The sequence below is a fragment of the Neofelis nebulosa genome, chromosome 1, assembly GCF_028018385.1.
Source record: "Neofelis nebulosa isolate mNeoNeb1 chromosome 1, mNeoNeb1.pri, whole genome shotgun sequence".
NCBI lineage: Eukaryota > Metazoa > Chordata > Mammalia > Carnivora > Felidae > Neofelis > Neofelis nebulosa.
Window position 1 is genome coordinate 199,798,373 of NC_080782.1, and position 22,538 is coordinate 199,820,910.

Consider the following 22,538-nt stretch of genomic DNA (forward strand, 5'->3'; position numbering starts at 1 on the left):
GGTAGTCCACTCAAAAAAATAAGCTATTCTTATTCTGCCGAGTATAGATTTTACTCAGTTAAAAATAATCTTTGTGACAGTTTAATCCTACTACAATTCATGACAAAATGAATATGACACATTTACTATAACTCAAATTCTCAGGAATTTTACTAATGGTCCATTTAATGTTCCATGGAGGTGAACATTTATACTGCAGGAAAGCTGGCAGCCACAATTAACAATGCAAGCTGTCAAAGTTGACAGTAGCAACTTTATTTCAAGAAGGATTTTAGCAGATTTCTCCCACTTACAAATGGGACACACAGATTCCATGAAATAATACAGCCACACACAAGTAAGAATGAAACTGCCTGTTATAAGGTACATGGTAAAACTAACGCCATTCCTGAAGTTTTAATGATACAATTTGATAGAATGGCTTGAAGTCGAGGTGTAAAGGGGTAAACACGTAGTGCCGTCATTACTGTCAGAAAGAATTTTGATTAAAAATAACATTTTGTTTTCAGCCTTTTCCCCACCAAATTAACTACTTCTTCCTCAGTCATTTATTGGTAAAAACATTTGTTTGCCTGCACAGCTCAAGAAGTTATAGAAGATTAATGATAATAAAATCAGGAATGGACACTGGGGCTATAAAATAATTGCTTCCCCACCAGCCTTAGTGAGCTAATCTTCATTCCACTTTTGAGTTCAGAATTTAACATTTTGAGGGTTTTTTTGTTGTTGTTTATACACGCATTGAAGGATGTGGAACAACTGAAACTCTTATAAATTGATGATGAAAATGTTAAATGACACAAAAATTTGGGGAAATTGTGCCAATTTATTATAAAGTTAACATATACCTCCCCTATGACCCACTAACTTCACTATTATATTGTTATCCAAAAGAAGTAAATACACACACACACACACACACACACACACACACAACCCAAGGCTGCTTGTATAATAATCATAGTTACCTTATTTATAATAGTCAAAATCCAGAAACAACCTAGAGGTCTGCCAGTTTTGTTTACAATGCTTGCACAAACTATGACATATTCTGAAAATAAAATACTACTCAACGATAAACAGGAACACTGTCATCCACACAACAACATGGATAAATCAGGAAAACATAACATTGAGTGATATAAGACTTGCACAAAACAGTAGATAGTACATAGTGCTTGGAATTGGCAAAGCTAATCTGTGGTAAAGAAAAAAGTAATTGCAAACTGTTGCTTCTGAGGTTTGAGGAACAGAGATTGATTGAAGAGGCATAGGGAACTTTCAGGGGTGCTGGTAATGTTCTATATCTCATTAAAGGCTTGAGTTACAAAAGTGTATGCATTTCTCAACACTCAGTGAATAGGCACTCTTAAGATTTGTGTATTTCATTGTAGAAATGAAAAGTAGAAGAACCATAATCATTTATTGAACTCTGATTATTGATATGCATGCTGAAGATTTGGGTCGAAATCAACGCATATCTAAAACTTACTTTTAAACCAATGAAAAGTAAGATGGACTGATGGATTGATACAGAGATGGATAGATGATATAGATTAGATAGATAGATAAATAGATTGATTCTGTGTCATAATCAGTAAAATTCTACTTGTAGAATTTATATGTACAGAATATGAATGTTCACTGTAAAATTGTTTCAATTGTTTTATGATAGATTTTATTTTAATAATAAAATGTAGATAATGAAAAGAAAATACATAAATTTCTTGTACTACCTGGATGTCAGTCTTGCCTTTATTTTAATGATACCTAAGGGTGTGATTATAAAATCATGAAAACTTCTTTTAATCTTTATTTGTAAAATGTTTCTTGTGTTTCTAATTTTCCCTGCATTCTTATATCTTATTTGTAGATTTTCTAGATTTTTTCTCACTTTTTTAAGTTTCTTTTAGCTCATGTTGAAATACTAACCTATGTTTTGTTTCTGTTTACAGGTGTGTTTTCCAGCATAGTTTCTTTTTCTGAGATATTATTTTAGTTCTCATTCTTTATTTTATTGTTTATGCTGGAAAACATGCTCATTAAAGGTGAACTAAAAGAAAGTTTAAAAAAAGTTATTTGTATTTTATCTTATAACAATCGTTTTCTGTTACACATTTTTATATGATATTAGTTTTCTGGGTTTTTTGGAAGGAAGGATGTGTTTCAAAACACTTTATAGAGTCATAGCATTAGCATTTCTTCTTTGGCTATAATTTTTATAACTCATAAAATTTGTGGTCTCTTCCTTTCTCAGACCACCTAGCTCTTTCATATTCTCCACTCTCCCACGGCTCTTTCTTTTGACACTTCTTTGTAACTTTACGGATCATATTTGGTTCAGTCTCCAGCACTTTTTTTATAGTGGGATATGGAATGTGCTCTGGAAATTAGCTGCTGCTGATTTATTTTGACAGTTCATAGTACTTAGACTTTTTCAGCACATTCACACCTTACCATGGCCCGTTGCACTCGTGTAATTGGAGGGAACCCACTATTAGAGAAGTAAGTTTGCCTGCTACACTTTCCGGTGAGTCTTTACTGGCTAATCCGATATTCCTCTCTTCTCAGGTATGTCTCCCAGTCTTGCATCTTCTGTCTCCTCCACAAAAAAGCTGATACAATGCTAGTCTTGCCCCATTCTGGTTGGATCCATGTATTTAATGTCCACAGGGTTGGCTTTTCATATACTTTGACCATTACTATATGAAAGAAGGTAAAAGGGAAATAATTTACATGTAGTCAGACTTCTCCTAGGAGTTTCAACTGTAAATTAATAGTGTCAAAAATATTTTATAAAACATTCAAAATTTCTGATTTTCAGAGTGATTACCATTTGGAAAGAAATTAATTAGCTTCCTCCACCCCTTTATCTTAACATTGCAATTTCACGGTATGTCTGTGGGATTTATGTGTTATGCTATTATGAAGTGTTTTAGAGGAAACTACCCCCACTCCACCTGCCCCCCCCTCCCCGGGTGGCTCAGTTAGTTAAGCAACTGACTCTTGATTTTGGCTCAGGTCATGATCTCATGGTTCCTGTGATGAAGGTCGGCATCTGGCTCTGTGCTGATAGCACGTGGCCTGCTTGGGATTCTCTCTCTCCCTGTCTCTCTCTCTGCCCCTCCTCTGCTTGTGCATGTGTGCACATGCTCACTCTCTCTCTCTCTCTCACTCTCTCAAAACAAATAAACATTTAAAAAATGTTTGTAGGTAAACTTTGGAACTAGAATATTTAGAAATAATATATTTTATAAATTTTCCAACTTCATGAAAATAAGTTTTATATTTTTGTAGTGTTTATTTGTTTATTTTAAGAGTGAGAGAGTGCATGTGGAGGAAGGGCCGAGAGAGAGAGAGAGAGAGAGAGACAATCCCAAGCAGGCTCCTTGCTGTCAACATAGGGCTGAATATCACAAAACGAATGTGAGATTATGACTTGAGCCAAAATCAAGAGGTGGATGCTTAACCGACTGAGCCACCCAGGCACCTTGAAAATACACTTTACTTTGTACTTTGATATAATTTAGTAATACTTTAAAACTTCACAAGTAGTGGCATATTCTTAGAAGATCTAATCAGTTAAAATTGGTATACAAATAAATGTATTTTTTATTTTGTAAATTTATAGCCACTTATCAAAACTGGGTATGAAAAAATTTCTCTTTCAGAATTCTATTTGATTTGAGCACAGAGATACAAAAAAGAAATTGTGGATGAGATAAAAAAGGCACAGAAAGTTGTATGAGAAAGGACTAGAAAACTAAACACAACATTGACATGATCATACTTGTATTGACAATACAAACTGAACTACACTTTTAGCCCTTTTATTAGTGAACAGTCAGAAAAATTGTTGCTATAAAAGTATTGAGAGAAAAAAGTATATATTTGTATCTATAATCTGTAACCTATAATATGCATATATTTAAAAGTTAGAAGTGTAATTTATAGCACCAGGAAGAGTAGTATAGAACTTTAAAATGTTTAATAGTTATAGAAAGAAGGAAACAAAATGTAAGTCTGTAAAAAATTAGAATAAAATTTATTTCAGAGAAAATATTTTACCTAGATTAATATTTAATATTTCTATAAAAGGTTCCTAATTTAGTATATAATATCATGATGAATTAAAAATTAATGCAGATATTTTTACTGAATAATTATTATTAATATTAATAATTAATTATTACTTATTATTATATAAATTTTACTTATAATTTACAAATACTGAATTATGGATAATGTTTACATTTATATATGAATAATAATCTAGCATTTAAAACTTTTTTTTTGTAATTTTGTGATTTTCAAGGGACTATCACATTTTTCCCTTGCCTTTCTTTTTGTTTTTGTTTTTCCCTTCGAAAGCTGTACAAAGGTGATACACTAAACAAAACTTGAAAGGCATTTATTCAGCCAGAAGCAGTTACTGTGTGAGTCACCTTGCTAGGCAACTTTACCAAAAGTGAAATGAGTTAAAATTTAACTTGTGTTTGAAGAGCTAACTTATTCAATCACATAATAAGAAGTAAGAAAATGGAGCTTATCTTAAGAAATAAGACTTGGGGCGCCTGGGTGGCGCAGTCGGTTAAGCGTCCGACTTCAGCCAGGTCACGATCTCGCGGTCCGTGAGTTCGAGCCCCGCGTCAGGCTCTGGGCTGATGGCTCGGAGCCTGGAGCCTGTTTCCGATTCTGTGTCTCCCTCTCTCTCTGCCCCTCCCCCGTTCATGCTCTGTCTCTCTTTGTCCCAAAAATAAATAAAAAATGTTGGAAAAAAAAAATTTTAAAAAAAGAAATAAGACTTAAGTAAATAAAAAATGAATTGGAAAAGAGAATTTTTACTCTATGTTTACATGAGAGAATATTGGAAAGAGATTATCCCTAATCAGCATGATTAGCTAATCAGAAGCCTTAATTGAAAGCCAAATCCTCAAGTAAATATTTTGACAACAACAGCAGCAACAAAAATTAAAAGAAAGAATAAAAATGATATTAAGAAGCCCACACAAAAATATAAACACAAAGCTTTGGGTACAGAATACCTTTGGTTGTTTCTGAAAGTTAGAGCTGTTATATTTTAAAATAACCAAATGTGAGGTAGCATGCATATCTCAAGGGATTTGAGAATAGAGTTAGGAATTAAAGTTGAAGGCTAGAAAAAGAAAAGAAAAAAAGAAAAGTGGAGAGTAAAGGGAAAAAAGAACAGAAGGGAACACCTCCAGATACTCTTAGCTTTGCAAAAATTTTCATCAAGATGCTACACCTAGTTAAAATGTCTTTTTTTCACAGATTCATCTCATACTAAACTTGCACATATTCAACCACCCAAGAAGAATACGGATATATAGGGATACAGATACATGGTACATGTTCATGTGATATATAACACAGATAAAACACTTTGCCTCATTGCAAGTCATTAATTCTGATCATTTTTTAAGTTATTTAAATTCTAGTTAGTTAATATATAGTGTAAAATTGGTTTCAGGAGTCGAATTTAGTGATTCATCACTTTACATATAATACCCAGTGCTTATTGCAACAAGTGTCATTAACACTGGTTATTGATGGAATACTGAAAGGAAGCAAATGCTACCAAAAAGAAACCCTAACTTGTCCCATTTCTTCATTTGAGGATCTGCAATCTTCCTTGATAGATTTAAGCAAACTGCTCATCCATTATAGATAAGGTTTAGAAATGATATGTTAAAAGACCTTTATGTTATAAAACAAAATATGTGTCCAAATTTTTAGATTGAACAGCATATTTAAATTCAGACAACTAGGTAGGGAATTGAACTAAGGAATACTAACCGTCTCTCTAACTTCTGGCCACTGTCCTGGAATGGAAGGACCAAGGGGAAAATGGCCAGAGGTGAGGTGAGTTATGAAAAGAGTTTTTAGATCATTTAGGGCCAGGACAGAAAAGACAGAAGAGTTTAATTTTTTTTCTATGCATATGGCAAAGGAATGAAAGGATTTTGAATAGGGGTGTGTTTTATATTCATGTATCAAAAATATCTCCAATTTCTGGGTGTGAGGGGTTACTAGTGTGGAAGTAAGGAGACTAATCAAAGGCAATTTCAGTAGTCCAGGTGGAAGATTATTGTGGTTAGAACTAGCTACCAAGTTCTTGAGGATTAACTAGGCTATACACACACACACACACACACACACACACGGAGTGTCAAGGCAACAGGAATGGTATAATGAGTAGATATCAAATAAGAAGAAAGAGAAGTGTCAGGTATGAATACTAGATTTTGGTTTTTTTTTTAATATATGAAGTTTATTGTCAAATTGGTTTCCATACAACACCCAGTGCTCATCCTAAAAGGTGCCCTCGTCAATACTCATCACCCACCCTCCCCTCCCTCCCACCCCCCCATCAACCCTCAGTTTGTTCTCAGTTTTTAAAAGTCTCTTATGCTTTGGCTCTCTTCCACTCTAACCTCTTTTTTTTTCCTTCCCCTCCCCCATGGGTTCCTGTTAAGTTTCTCAGGATCCACATAAGACTGAAAACATATGGTATCTGTCTTTCTCTGTATGGCTTATTTCACTTAGCATAACACTCTCCAGTTCCATCCATGTTGCTACAAAGGGCCATATTTCATTCTTTCTCATTGCCACATAGTACTCCATTGTGTATATAAACCACAATTTCTTTATCCATTCATCAGTTGATGGACATTTAGGCTCTTTCCATAATTTGGCTATTGTTGAGAGTGCTGCTATAAACATTGGGGTAAAGTGCCCCTATGCATCAGTACTCCCGTATCCCTTGGGTAAATTCCTAGCAGTGCTATTGCTGGGTGATAGGGTAGGTCTATTTTTAATTTTTTGAGGAACCTCCACACTGTTGTCCAGAGTGGCTGCACCAATTTGCATTCGCACCAACAATGCAAGAGGGTTCCTGTTTCTCTACATCCTCTCCAGCATCTATAGTCTCGTGATTTGTTCACTTTGGCAACTCTGACTGGTGTGAGGTGATATCTGAATGTGGTTTTGATTTGTATTTCCCTGGTGAGGAGCGACGTTGAACATCTTTTCATGTGCCTGTTGGCCATCCGGATGTCTTCTTTAGAGAAGTGTCTATTCATGTTTTCTGCCCATTTCTTCACTGAATTATTTGTTTTTCGGGTGTGGAGTTTGGTGAGCTCTTTATAGATTTTGGATACTAGCCCTTTGTCTGATATGTCATTTGCAAATATCTTTTCCCATTCCGTTGGTTGCCTTTTAGTTTTGTTGGTTATTTCCTTTGCTGTGCAGAAGCTGTTTATCTTCATAAGGTGCCATTAGTTCATTTTTGCTTTTAATTCCATTGCCTTTGGGGATGTGTCAAGTAAGAAATTGCTACAGCTGAGGTCAAAGAGGTCATTTCCTGCTTTCTCCTCTAGGGTTTTGACGGTTTCCTGTCTCACATTCAGGTCCTTTATCCATTTGAGTTTATTTTTGTGAATGGTGTGACAAAGTGGTCTAGTTTCAACCTTCTGCATGTTGCTGTCCAGTTCTCCCAGCACCATTTGTTAAAGAGACTGTGTTTTTTTCCATTGGGTGTTCTTTCCTGCTTTGTCAAAGATGAGTTGGCCATACGTTTGTGGGTCTAGTTCAGGGGTTTCTATTCTATTCCATTGGTCTATGTGTCTGTTTTTGTGCCAATACCATGCTGTCTTGATGATGACAGCTTTGTAGTAGAGGCTAAAGTCTGGGATTGTGATGCCTCCTGCTTTGGTCTTCTTCTTCAAAATTACTTTGGCTATTTGGGGCCTTTTGTGTTTCCATATGAATTTTAGGATTGCTTGTTCTAGTTTCGAGAAGAATGCTGGGGCAATTTTGATTGGGATTGCATTGAATGTGTAGATAGCTTTGGGTAGTACTGACATTTTGACAATATTTATTCTTCCAAATCCATGAGCACAGAATGTTTTTTCATTTCTTTATATCTTCTTCAATTTCCTTCATAAGCTTTCTATAGTTTTCAGCATACAGATCTTTTACATCTTTGGTTAGATTTATTCCTAGGTATTTTATGCTTCTTGGTGCAATTGTGAATGGGATCAGTTTCTTTATTTGTCTTTCTGTTGCTTCATTGTTAGTGTATAAGAATGCAACTGATTTCTGTACATTGATTTTGTATCCTGCAACTTTGCTGAATTCATGTATCAGTTCTAGCAGACTTTGGGTGGAGTCTATCGGATTTTCCATGTATAGAATCATGTCATCTGCGAAAAGTGAAAGCTTGACTTCATCTTTGCCAATTTGATGCCTTTGATTTCCTTTTGTTGTCTGATTGCTGATGCTAGAACTTCCAGCACTATGTAAAACAGCGGTGAGAGTGGGCATCCCTGTCATGTTCCTGATCTCAGGGAAAAAGCTCTCAGTTTTTCCCCATTGAGGATGATGTTAGCTGTGGGCTTTTCATAAATGGCTTTTATGATCTTTAAGTATGTTCCTTCTATCCCGACTTTCTCCAGGGTTTTTATTAAGAAAGGGTGCTGGATTTTGTCAAAGGCCTTTTCTGCATTGATTGACAGGATCATATGGTTCTTATCTTTTCTTTTATTAATGTGATGTATCACGTTGATTGATTTGCGAATGTTGAACCAGCCCTTCATCCCAGGAATGATTCCACTTGATCATGGGGAATAATTCTTTTTATAAGCTGTTGAATTCGATTTGCTAGTATCTTATTGAGAATTTTTGCATCCATATTCATCAGGGATATTGGTCTGTAGTTCTCTTTTTTTACTGGGTCTCTGTCTAGTTTGGGAATCAAAGTAATACTGGCTTCATAGAATGAGTCTGGAAGTTTTCCTTCCCTTTCTATTTCTTGGAATAGCTTGAGAAATATAGGTATTATCTCTGCTTTAAATGTCTGGTAGAACTCCCCTGAGAAGCCATCTGGTCCTGGACTCTTGTTGGGAGATTTTTGATGACTGATTCAATTTCTTCGCTGGTTATGGGTCTGTTCAAGCTTTCTATTTCCTCCTGATTGAGTTTTGGAAGAGTGTGGGTGTTTAGGAATTTGTCCATTTCTTCCAGGTTGTCCAGTTTGTTGGCATATAAATTTTCATAGTACTCCCTGATAATTGTTTGTGTCTCTGAGGAATTGGTTGTAATAGTTCCATTTTCATTCATGATTTTATCTATTTGGGTCATCTCCCTTTTCTTTTTGAGAAGCCAGCTAGAGGTTTATTATTTTTGTTTATTTTTTCAAAAAACCAACTCTTGGTTTCATTGATCTGCTCTACAGTGTTTTTAGATTCTATATTGTTTATTTCTGCTCTGATCTTTATTATTTCTCTTCTTCTGCTGGGTTTAGGCTGTCTTTGTTGTTCAGCTTCTATTTCCTTTAGGTGTGCTGTTAGATTTTGTATTTGGGATTTTTCTTATTTCTTGAGATAGGCCTGGATTGCAATGTATTTTCCTCTCAGGACTGCCTTCACTGCATCCCAAAGCGTTTGGATTGTTGTATTTTCATTTTCGTTTGTTTCCATATATTTTTTAATTTCTTCTCTAATTGCCTGGTTGACGCACTCATTCTTTAGTAGGGTGTACTTTAACCTCCATGCTTTTGGAGGTTTTCCCGACTTTTTCCTGTGGTTGATTTCAAGCTTCATAGCATTGTGGTCTGAAAGTATGCATGGTATGATCTCAATTCTTGTAAACTTATGAAGGGCTGTTTTGTGACCCAGTATGTGATCTCTCTTGGAGAAGGTTCCATGTGCACTTGTGAAGAAAGTATATTCTGTTGCTTTAGGATGCAGAGTTCTAAATATATCTGTCAAGTCCATCTGATCCAATGTGTCATTCAGGGCCCTTGTTTCTTTATTGACCGTGTGTCTAGATGATCTATCCATTTCTGTAAGTGGAGTGTTAAAGTCCCCTGCAATTACCACATTCTTATCAATAAGGTTAGTTATGTTTGTGAGTAATTGTTTTATATATCTGGGGGCTCCGGTATTTGGCGCATAGACATTTATAATTGTTAGCTCTTCCTGATGGATAGACCCTGTAATTATTATATAATGCCCTTCTTCATCTCTTGTTACAGCTTTTAATTTAAAGTCTAGTTTGTCTGATATAAGTATGGCTACTCCAGCTTTCTTTTGACTTCCAGTGGCCTGATAAATAGTTCTCCATCCCCTCACTCTCAATCTGAAGGTGTCCTCAGGTCTAAAATGAGTCTCTTGTAGACAGCAAATAGATGGGTCTTGTTTTTCTATCCATTCTGATACCCTGTGTCTTTTGGTTGGCGCATTTAGTCCATTTACATTCAGTGTTATTATAGAAAGATATGGGTTTAGAGTCATTGTGATGTCAGTAGGTTTCATGCTTGTAGCGATGGCTCTGGTACTTTGTCTCACAGGATCCCCCCTAGGATCTCTTGTAGGGCTGGTTTAGTGGTGACGAATTCCTTCAGTTTTTGTTTGTTTGGGAAGACCTTTATCTCTCCTTCTATTCTAAATGACAGACTTGCTGGATAAAGGATTCTCGGCTGCATATTTTTTTCTGTTCATCACATTGAAGATCTCTTGCCATTCCTCTCTAGCCTGCCAAGTTTCAGTAGAGAGATCAGTCATGAGTCTTATAGATCTCCCTTTATATGTTAGAGCACGTTTATCTCTAGCTGCTTTCAGAATTTTCTCTTTATCCTTGTATTTTGCCAGTTTCACTATGATATATCGTGCAGAAGATCGATTCAAGTTACGTCTGAAGGGAGTTCTCTGTGCCTCTTGGATTTCAATGCCTTTTTCCTTCCCCAGATCAGGAAAGTTCTCAGGTATTATTTCTTCAAGTATACCTTCAGCACCTTTCCCTCTCTCTTCCTCCTCTGGAATACCAATTATGTGTATATTATTTCTGTTTACTGCATCACTTAGTTCTCTAATTTTCCCCTCATACTCCTGGATTTTTTTATCTCTCTTTTTCTCAGCTTCTTCTTTTTCCATAATTTTACTTCCAGTTCACCTATTCTCTCCTCTGCCTCTTCAATCCGAGCCGTGGTTGTCTCCAGTTTATTTTGCAGCTGATTGATAGCATTTTTTAGCTCCTCCTGGCTGTTCCTTAGTCCCTTAATCTCTGTAGCAATAGATTCTCTGCTCTCCTCTATACTGTTTTCAAGCCCAGTGATTAATTTTATAACTATTATTCTAAATTCACTTTTTGTTTTCTTGTTTAAATTGTTTTTGATCAGTTCATTAGCTGTTGTTATTTCCTGGACTTTAAAAAAAAATTTTTTTTTAATGTTTATTTAGTTTTTTGAGACAGAGAGAGACAGAGCATGAACGGGGGAGGGTCAGAGAGAGAGGGAGATGCAGAATCTGAACAGGCTCCAGGCTCTGAGCTGTCAGCACAGAGCCTGATGCGGGGCTCTAACTCACGGACCATGAGATCATGACCTGAGCCAAAGTGGGCCCCTCAACCAACGGAGCCACCCAGGTGCCCCATCCTGGACGTTTTTTGAGGGGAATTCTTCCGTTTCATCATTTTGGATAGTCCCTGGAGTAGTGCAGGACTGCGGGGCACTTCCCCTGTGCTGTCTTGAATAACTTGCGTTGGTGGGTGGTGCTGCAGTCAGACCTGATGTCTGCCCCCAGCCCACCTCTCTTCCCCTCTCCTAGGGTCGGGATTCACTGTGGGGTGGCATGGCCCATCTGGGCTACTTGCACACTGCCAGGCTTGTGGTGCTGGGGATCTGGCGTATTAGCTGGGGTGGATCAGCAAGGTGCCCAGGGGCAGGACGGGTAGGCTCAGCTCACTTTTCCTTCAGAGATCCGCTTCGGGAGGGGCCCTGTGGCACCTGGAGGGAGTGAGACCCGCCGGAGGGATGGATCCTCAGAAGCACAGTGTTGGGCATTTGCACGGTGCAAGCAAGTTCCCTGATAGGAACTGGTTCCCTTTGGGATTTTGGCTGGGGGATGGGCGAGGGAGATGGCGCTGGCGAGCACCTTTGTTCCCCACCAAGCTGCGCTCTGTTGTCCGGGACCCAACAACTCTCCCTCCTGTTGTCCTCCAGCCCTCCCGTTCTCTGAGCAGAGCTGTTAGCTTATAACCTTCCAGATGTCAAGTCCTGCTTGCTGTCAGAACACACTCCGTCCGGCCCCTCTGCTTTTGCAAGCCAGACTGGGGGGGGGGGGGGTTCTGCTTGGCTGCTGGGCCGCCCCTCCGCCCCTGCTCCCTCCCGCCAGTCCGTGCAGCGGGCACCGCCTCTCCGCCCTTCCTACCCTCTTCCATGGGCCTCTCGTCTGCGCTTGGCTCTGAAGACTCCGTTCTGCTAGTCTTCTGGCGGTTTTCTGGGTTCTTTAGGCAGGTGTAGGTGGACTCTAAGTGACCAGCAGGATGTGCGGTGAGCCCAGCGTCCTCCTACGCCGCCATCTTCCCAAGATCCCCATGAATACTAGGTTTTGGACAAGTAAATCTGATGATGGTTTCATTTACTCAGTGAGTGTGAAATTACAGATCAGAAAAGAAATGAGAAAGTATCAAGAATTCATTTTGAGGTGTTTATCATTATTTTTGTTGTTTATCATTTTATTTCAACTTTTCTATGTTTGAAGATGTTCATAATAAAGACGTAGGGAAAATTCCATTTTGAGAATATAGTTGAATATTATCAAAATGTCATAAATGGGTACAGTATTTTAATTGCATAAAATATAGGATTAATGCAATGTATGGTTTAAGCCTGCTGCAGAAGGTGGAATGTGATGGAAATATATCTGGATACATGTTAAATGAGGGTATGTAATTGAAAATTGACATTCCGCAATGGTTTAAGTTATGTATGGGACATCTAAGTCAAGCTGTGGAGTGAAGAGGTGAATACATAAATCTGGAATGCTGGGAGAGATCAAAGTCTAGTAATAGAAGTGCAAGAGATATAGAGACTGAAATAGAGATACAGAAATAGTGATACAGATAGAAAGAGTGGGACAGTGGCAAACAGAGATGGAGAGCTATGGCATTCCTTTTGTCATGGCTTTGATAAATACATTGGTGATGAGAGCCTAAACTCAGTGGAAAGTGCTGTGGTGATTGTCTTCAAGGAATGATGTGATCTTGGGATGATAGGCCAAATCATTGCTCTCAGCTTTCAAAGGAAGGGTTGCCATAGCTATCATAATAGATAGAAAAACTAGAATTGTGATCAGAACAGCCTGACCTATAGAAATCTTTGATGATAGCAAATACATAATCAAACACTCATAATCAAAGAGATGGCAGTCCTGAAGTTCTTACCTGTTCTATGTAATCATAAAAATATAACACATCTGGTAAACTAACACTTGATCTTGCTTACCACAATAATGTCAGTAACTTTTACCAAATTCCGAGACATGCCTTTATTGATACACTGATAAACTTGGGGGACGACTCTCCATTATCAGCACAAGTCTATACAGCATTTTTCTTCTAGCCTTTAGAACAGGAGAAGTGGTAACTGTGTGCTTGGAAACAGAAACTATTCAGCGTATTAGGAATTCTTGAACACTGGATCTGTACTAGTCCCTGGGAATATAAAATGTAACTGTAATCTAACAGAGTGAGGGCTTGTGGAATTTAGGTGAGATATGGCGTTTTTACATGATTCTACCTCACAATGGGTATAGCAAGATAATAAATTCCTACTCACATCATTTCCCAAATTCTTAGGCTATAATTAATGTATGTATGCCTATCTATCTTATCCTCATATTGGTTCCCTGAATCAAAGAATAAGGATCATTAGGGGAGAAATAGAAAATGGAAGTTTCTGTATTTCCCACATTTCATCAATTGTGTAAACCAAAACTAAAACCACATCTGTGGTGGAGACAAAGATACTAGAAATGGGATGAATTCTCTAAAGATAAAAAAGTAGTAGAATACAGATGGATTTTATCAATGGTTCTCTTGTGGATGGAGTATTCTGTTCCACGTATGACTTGCTTTGGCAAACGAGATGTTAACAAATGGGTTGCAAGCTGAGGCTGGAAAAGCCATTGCATAGTAAAGCTTGCTCTTTAGCCCATTTTGTTCTTCTAATTAACCGTCATGTCCTGGTAGCCTGCAGGAGGACAAAGTGTGAAGCGCTGTGGAGAACTGGGTTACCCCATTTGAGGCCACCCTATACCATCCTACCCTCTGATTACAAATGTGTCCATGAAATTAGCAGACAGCAGTCAAGGCTGGACCAGGTCAGCAAAACCACCTAGTGGAACTTAGTTAGATTCATGAGAAATAATAGGGTTGTTGTTTTAAGCCAATAAAATACTGCACATCAAGATATGCAGTATTATTGAATAAATGGTTAACTGTCACAGGCGGTTACTATCCCATCTCCTTTATTTCACTTATTAACCTAAAGCTTGAAAGAGTGATCTTGTAATATGAAAGTGATTATTTTAAGTTTAAGCAGGGAGTAACTTCAATTTCAGATATTCATCCAGATGTTGTCTCCTTACTTGAGGAAATTAAACACAAATCAAATCCCAAGCACTTGTTTTACAACTAGTTATAAAACAAGTTTTTTTTTATTACTATTGATCTGGAAATTCAATCTCCCTCCCTCTTTCTCTTTCTCTCTCCTCATCACCTCTGTCTCAAATACTCAGAAGTAGTTTGCTTCCACATGGCAAGAGAACAATAGATCTTCTCCAGCTTACTTCTAAATTTAGAACACATTTTAATTTGCAGGGATATTGATCATTGTACTGTCCCAGGGGACATTACAGTTGTCCAGTTAGTGATCTTATTCTGATAAGAAATCCACAAAGCAACACTTCATTCCATGAAATTCTGTGATTCCATAAAAATAAATGGCTTCTTTAGTTGGTGAATATTTTTGGAAGTCCGGTGATCTGCATACGTTGAAATAACCCTCAAAATAAAAATAAGTTGTTATATCTTGGATCTCTTATTCAGAAAAAAATAGAACACTGCAAGCAAAGCTACTTTTTTATTTTAGAAACAACAACTCACATTTGGGTGTATTGTGCTGACCATTTTCTTAGTTACTAAGATCCTTCCATTTTTACCCCAGAAGAGGTTTGTCAGATAGCTCCAAGTGGGAAGTAGGCAGTTCTGCCATGGAACCATCAGAAGCAATGGATCCCATGGTAATGAAAATGTGTGTCAAATCAGGTTTCTACAAGGACCCTGTGGTGAGCTGAGCACAGAGAATAAAAAGGGAGATTCCTAGGTTTTGACAGCAGAGACCTAACAGAAAAATTACACTTTTGACAAACAACACCCTTTAACCTACAATAGATCCAGATGGAGATTAACAACCTAACCCAGTACTCTGAGTGACAATGTGTCCCCATACCCGTAATTATCTGATTCTCTACGCATAGACCAAACCATTGTCCACAAAAAAGTACTATATGCAGAACAATTTCTGAAGGCAGAATGAAGAGCTGCATAAGCAGAGAGTTCACACTGCAACTCAAGGAATCTAGTGAGGTAACATATGTTTTAACAGTTGACATTTGTCAACTAGCAAACAAATGCAATTAACATTTGTTAATTACATCAAGCAAGTGCTTCAAATTCTCCAGGAATTAAATTTTTGGGCTTCAGCTAGAGGTAGAAAATCTATCAGTATGGGCTTACAATACTGAGTAGTTATGTAGGCAGGAAATCATAAATGCCAAATACGTCTTGAAACCGTTTGGAGAAATTAGTACTGAAATATCTCCTCCAATAATCTTTTTTGGTATATTGTAGGAGACACTACAGTATATATGTATAAATATTACATACAGAAATGTTTGTGAATGATGTAAGTATGTTTTTGTTTTAAAGTGGTTTTTCCATAAAAATTTATATTTAGTGTGTTTATGGTATTTAACTTTAAAATTTAGCCCATAAATTAAGATCATGAGAGTACCGTGCAAAAAAATTAAGAGAGAAGGAATGGACATAATACAGAGAGGGTGGATTTAGGTTTACATATAGTTAACTGCTGAAGGTTTAAAATACCCCCTCCTAAACTTTTAAAGTTTGTCAAGAATCAATTATGTATATGCAGGTTCATGCCTGGATTCTGTTCTCTTCCATTGATCAATGTGTCTGTCTCTTTTGCCAATACCACACTGACTTGATTATGATGATGATGATTTTGAACTTTTAAATGACTGAAATGATTTTAAGAATTTTCTTTTAAATTTTTTTAATGTTTATTTTTGAGAGAGAGAGAGGACACGTGTGAGCAAGAGAGGGAAAGAGAGAGGGAGAGACATTTTCTTTTTTTTAAAAAAAATTAATACTTATTTTTGAGAGCGAGAGAGAGAGAATGCTTGTGAGCAGGAGAGGGAAAGAGGGAGGGAGAGACAGAGAATCCCAACCATGCTCCACACTGTCAGCGTGGAGGCCAATGTGGGGCTCATGACCTGAGCTGAAGTTGGATGCTTAACTGACTGAACTATCCAGGTGCGCCGATTAAGAATTTTCTTAAGAGATACAAATTATTAGACATGTTAATAGAAATACAATGTTAAATGATAGAATTCTGAAGTAGAGTTCATGAAAAATTTAAGAAAAAAAATCCTGAATAATGCCATTTTTACCACATAATTAATTTTAATGTATTTCACTATATGGCTAATTTTCCTAGAGATGAACATATTTATTAAAATGACAATAATAATTATTTTTATCACTGATTTTAGACTTTGGTGAGTCATTTTGTGTGAGGCTCTAGTGGCTGTATTTCATGGTTCAGGTCCACAGATTGACTAAAATGGTTTCACCATATATGTGTTTATTCCAGGGTTTGAACTGACAGAGAAGCCCATATTCAGGAAAATTTCTTTTTACAATATAATGGCAGAAAAATAAGAAAGCGTGCAGTGCAAGCAAATTTTAAATTATTATTGGCTTAACACCTATTAATGTGTTCATTGGTCAAAGCATATTACATTTACATGAATAAGCCCAAAGAGAAAGTTTAGGAAGTATATTCTTCCCATGGAAGTAAAGTAGAGGGAGTAAATATTTTTGAATAATATTCAGACGATCATGATCTCTCTACTTGTTCAAGTCTCTCTGACATGCAAAATACAAGATTTCCAAAGGTTTTGCCAAAATCATGGTATCAAGTTTGAAGTCCAGGTTCTTGAAATCTTGGTGAAATCTTAATGGAGCCCTCTTTATCTGGAATCCTCTGAACCAAGAAGCCAACTTACTCCTTTCCTTCACACTAAACATTAATTCATGGAACAAGTTGCTGTTAGCCTCCCAAGGCAAACAGAAGTCCTTGTCCTTACCAATTCTGTATAGATGTTACCAGGTATCCCAACTCTGAGGGAAATGACTATTTCATCATTAGGCCCAGGTTTTGTCACAGCTCTTGGCTCTGTCCTCTAGAAGTTATTTCTCTTTGCATCATGCTCCATACCAAAGTCTGAAAGATTGGTTAAAGATAAAATAATTAACAGAATTAATGAATGTGCACTTTAGGGAGTCTAAGAAGCTCTCTCAATCTGATTAGTAGCTTTGAAAAATTGGGGACCAAAATATTTCTTATAATTTAAATAATTTCACTTCCTTGTGATCTGACTGGTAGCACTTCTGACAATATTGTTTTCACAGGTGTTTTAGTTTTACAAGTCCAAAAATTCAAACAATTGCATGTGTCAAGAACCACATCCTCAGTTATCATTTTTTAGGTGTATTTATTTATTTTGAGAGAGAGAGAGAAAGAGAGCATGAGTAGGGGAGGGGCAGGGAGAGTGGGAGAGAGAGAATCCCAAGCAGGCTCTGTGCCCTCAGTGCAGAGCAGGATGTCGGGCTCAGTCTCACAAATGAACCGTGATATCATCACCTGAGCCAAAATCAAGAGTCAGTCACTTAACTGACTGAACCACCCAGGATCCTCTCAATTATTTTTAAAACATTACTCTCTCTAGACTAAATTATGGGTCCTTTGAGCAAATCAGCCTGCTGTGATACTGTATTTTCTTTGGGTCCTTTTATCAAGTTAAATGGTCTATTTGATATCACTTAATTCCTTTCAGAAATGGTAACTAAAAATATTTGAGCAACACGCCTAATTTGGACTTTTTGCTTATCATATATAATAACAGTTGTATTTTATTTGGTGAAAAGTTGTTTTACTTTCAAAATCTGTAAGGTCATGGGTCTCTTAGGTTACTTCAAAATTATCTTTGCAGATTGGCACATATTTTTGTGAGCTTACCTCTATCTTATAGTAAATTATGAATCATGGCTAGTAGCAACAAACTCATTATTTTGACATTTTTGCCTCAAGATCTCCAAGCCTTTAATTGAAAATACATCAGGAACAGTTTCTGCTCTTTAAAAATCAGGAGCACAATTTCACCAAGTGTTTCGGCACTAAAGAAAATGAATCGCCATTTTTCCTACTTCTGCTATCAGTTTTCTCCATTTAAGAGAGAATTTAAGAGAAGACTTGTTCCAAAACCCACCACTATATATTCTAGCTTCTTTTTACAAACAACTGTTCTGTTTCTGTTGTCTATTTTTATATCAGCTTTTACAACATAAGAAAAGAGAAGGAAAAAAAAAGCTTCTAGCTTCTCGCAATAAATATTTCTTTTACTCATGGCTCTACAGTTGAGCTTAGGAGTATCTGCTCCAAAGTATTCTTCCTGGGGCCAAGGCTGAAAGGCAAGGACTACTCAATCACGGCTCTTCTAGAGATGGCAGATGTGCAAGGTGACATACCCAAGCACACAAACACATTAAAAACACTGTTTATGTCACATCTGCTAACCTCCCATTGGACAAAGGAGTAACATGACTGAACCCAAATCCAGCTGGTAGTGAATAGGCTCCTCTCATGGAAATCAGAGAGAAGCAGTTCCCATTTTTCAATATTAATGTGTCTTAGTTCATTCAGACTGCTATAGCAGAAAACCATAGACTAGGGGATTTATAAACAACAGACATTTATTTCTCACAGTCCCGGAGGCTGGGAAGTTCAGCTAAAGGCACCGACAGATTTGGGGTCTAGTGAGAGCTCACTTTCTAGTTCATTTCTAGTTTATACACAACCATCTTTTTGCTGTATTCTCACATGGCAGATGGGATAAGGGAGCTCTTCTAGGTTTCTTTTATAAAGGCACTAAAGTCTTACATGAGGACAGAGCCCTTATGACCGAATCACTTACCAAAGGCTCCACCTCCTACTACCATTAAATAGGGGGTTAGGGGGCGCCTGGGTGGCGCAGTCGGTTAAGCGTCCGACTTCAGCTCAGGTCACAATCTCACGGTCCGTGAGTTCGAGCCCCGCGTGGGGCTCTGGGCTGATGGCTCGGAGCCTGGAGCCTGCTTCCGATTCTGTGTCTCCCTCTCTCTCTGCCCCTCCCCCGTTCATGCTCTCTCTCTCTGTCTCAAAAATAAATAAAAAAACATTAAAAAATAAATAAATAAATAAATAAATAAATAGGGGGTTAGGATTTCAACATAAGAATTTGGGGGGACACAGATAGACACTCTGTCTATAGCATAATGTAAGTTAACAAGTCCTACTAAAAGGAAGTTGGATAAGATTATGTCTTCAACAGTAGTTTTTCAAGAGTGAAAAACAAACACAGGACAAGCATAGGTATATACTAACAAATTGTCATCCATTTGAAGTGTCCTCCATTTGAAGTGTCCTCCATTTGCAAGTGATTCTTCTTAGCTGGAATTGTAAGAAATACAAGAGGGGGTGGGAATTATCCATCTCTATTGGTGTGATAGTCTCATAAAAAATACTGTTCATAGGCAAATCATTAAGGAGTTTTCGTTGGTTTATTTTTAATATTTTCTCTTTAGCTCTACTTGTAGCAGCATGAAAACATTTCATAATATTTAATGATAACATAATTAGGCTTTTAAAATCATTATTTTTATGCACTCTTCTTGTCCAAAAAATAACAAGATAAAACAAGAAAACAGATCTAGTGAACTGGTGGTTCAAAACAGAAGGCAAAATATATACTTAGAACTATGATGAAGAGGGGCGCCTGGGTGGCGCAGTCGGTTAAGCGTCCGACTTCAGCCAGGTCACGATCTCGCGGTCTGTGAGTTCAAGCCCCGCGTCAGGCTCTGGGCTGATGGCTCGGAGCCTGGAGCCTGTTTCCGATTCTGTGTCTCCCTCTCTCTCTGCCCCTCCCCCGTTCATGCTCTGTCTCTCTCTGTCCCAAAAATAAATAAAAAACGTTGAAAAAAAAAATTAAGAACTATGATGAAGGGATGCTCCAGATCACACCTGTGTAATCCACTCAAAGTTAAATAATCCTGATACGAGAAGGCAGACAGAATGCTCTAAAGGATCAAAGGAAAAAAGGAAGGAAAAAATCTCTAAGGAAAAACAAGTAGTATGATAGAGTATTTAAAGCATTCATTTTGAGAGAAGATATTAGTTATTTCAGTTATTTCAGACTCTTTAAGCAATGTTTTCTCTACATGTAGAAATCTCAAATAGTTTTCTCTTTATTCTTTAATGACAGGAATTTTACCAAGGGATATATCAACATGATCCTTTTTTTGTGTTAACCATGATGTAATACATTCTTCAAATCTGGAAACTCAATTTTGCCTATGGATCAGGTAAGTAATCCTTAAATAAGATTTTTTTTCATCTCTTTCTGTTCTGTTTTATTCTTTTAGAATGTCTACTATTGGAGTACCTGGGTGGTTTAGTCATTTAAGGTCTGACTCTTGATTTCTGCTTAGGTCATGATCCCAAGGTCACGAGATCGAGCCTTGTGTTGAGCTCTGCCCTGAACATGGAGCCTGAATGAGATTCTCTATCTCTCCCTCTGCCCCTCTCCCCTGCTCGTTCTCTCTCTCTCTCTCTCTCTCTCTCTCTCTCTCTGTCAAATAAAAAAAAAGTTTCAAAACAAAAATAATATCTATTATCCTCACTTCGGTATACCTAGATCTACCTCCCATCCAACTTGCTTTGCTCTCAATAATTATCTTTAAAACAGGATTTTCGATCAGAAATTTATAGTAGACATTAAAATAAAATAGACATTAGGAAGGTTTTTGCCAATAACCATATACCGGTGTTCAAATAATTTTGACTACAAACCGTTTCTTTGATCTCAAACACCTTCATATTTTGAGAATACAAAAAAATGAGATAATAAATGAGATCATTGTGTGAGGATGGTATTTTAGGAGGAATCTTTGCTCTGCTCCTTCTACCTTTCACCATGGAACCTGGTGCTAATCCCTTCATGTCAAACCTAAAGGAGGCTTCCACAGGGGCCTAAAAACACCAAATAAATGACAAACACTGGTTGGATTGAGGTTGGTCTACAATCTGACTTCAGCCCGAGAAACATTGAGGACAAGTATTTCTCTGGCAGCTTTGGTGCCAGAGTCAGAAAGCGTCATTACTGTGGGATTTGCTGACATGTTCATAGTTTATTGGGCAGGGGCTATGTATGAATTTCCACAAACTGAGATGTTGTCCCTTTGAGAAAGAGAAACAACAAAGCCTACAGGGCTATGCAGATGGATATAAAAATATCAGTAGTAAGAAGCTTGAAGTGAGTGAGCTGGTACTGAGGGTGGAGGACCAACTGACCCCCAGAATATATGAATCTGCAGCAGTGACAGAAAATGGATTGGACCAACCTGGAAAGAAAGGTCTGAACATCCTTAAAATTGTGTCCCAGGAGACAAAGAGCCATCTTTAAACTACTGTGATGCTTATAGAGAATGAAGTCAGTTTATGATAATACTAATGAAAATATAAAACTGCCGTTCTCCTTGGCCATGTCTTTCCAAAGGGATCAATGGATCCCTTTGGCAAGAGATAATAGTAGGAAGAGAAACAGCCAATAAGGAATTATAAAAGCCAATAATGTTTTGTTGTTGTTTTTGTTTTTGTTTTTCCCACCTGAAGCTGCCTGAGCTGTGAGAATGGCATAAACTTCTCACTGGTTCAGTTCAGAATTTTGATTAATATTTGTGATCGAATTGAGTCTGTGTTTGAAATTTACAACAGTCTGCCATGTAAGATTAAGCAGACAACCTTTAGGAATTGCCAGAATTCTTATCCAGTTAAGACTTGCTTTGTTTCTCTTTTAAATGTGAGGACAAGGGGACATTATTTCACTCAATAACCTTAGGCAATGGTGAGGTAGCAATATAGTGAAATTTAAATGCATTGTGAGTCCAGCTTCCTCATCTTTTTTCATCTTTGTTATAATGTATTCTGTGTTTACTATTTCTTCCATTTGATCAACCATTTCATCTCTCTATCCTGTTTGTCTGTTCACTCATCTATATAAGAAAAATTACCATGGTTAGATTAGATAAAATTCACACAATATTATATAAGTATAAAAAATTAAGATGAATGGTTGAAAAGAACTTAGGTCTTTTCAAATCTTAATTTTCTACATGCTGCTCCATTTTTCTGAACTGATATCTGCCCTAGCTTTAAACATTTATAATGACAGAGCAGAGCAGACTATTTTAGAAGTAATTGAGCCAGAGGTTAGATTGTTAATAATATTCTTAGTAGGTTCTTCCCAATATTGATCTCTTTACATATTTTAACA

The 22,538-nt window shown here is 37.2% G+C and overlaps 1 long non-coding RNA gene across 1 annotated transcript in view; it reads left to right on the forward strand.

The window, feature by feature from the left end:
• Window positions 1-20,568, forward strand: part of LOC131484706 (uncharacterized) — a 379,601-nt gene extending 359,033 nt beyond the window's left edge. The window contains exon 3 of the long non-coding RNA XR_009248401.1: window positions 20,469-20,568. This is a non-coding gene — a long non-coding RNA (uncharacterized LOC131484706). The remainder of the gene's footprint in view (window positions 1-20,468) is intronic.
• Window positions 20,569-22,538: the final 1,970 nt, after the last annotated feature.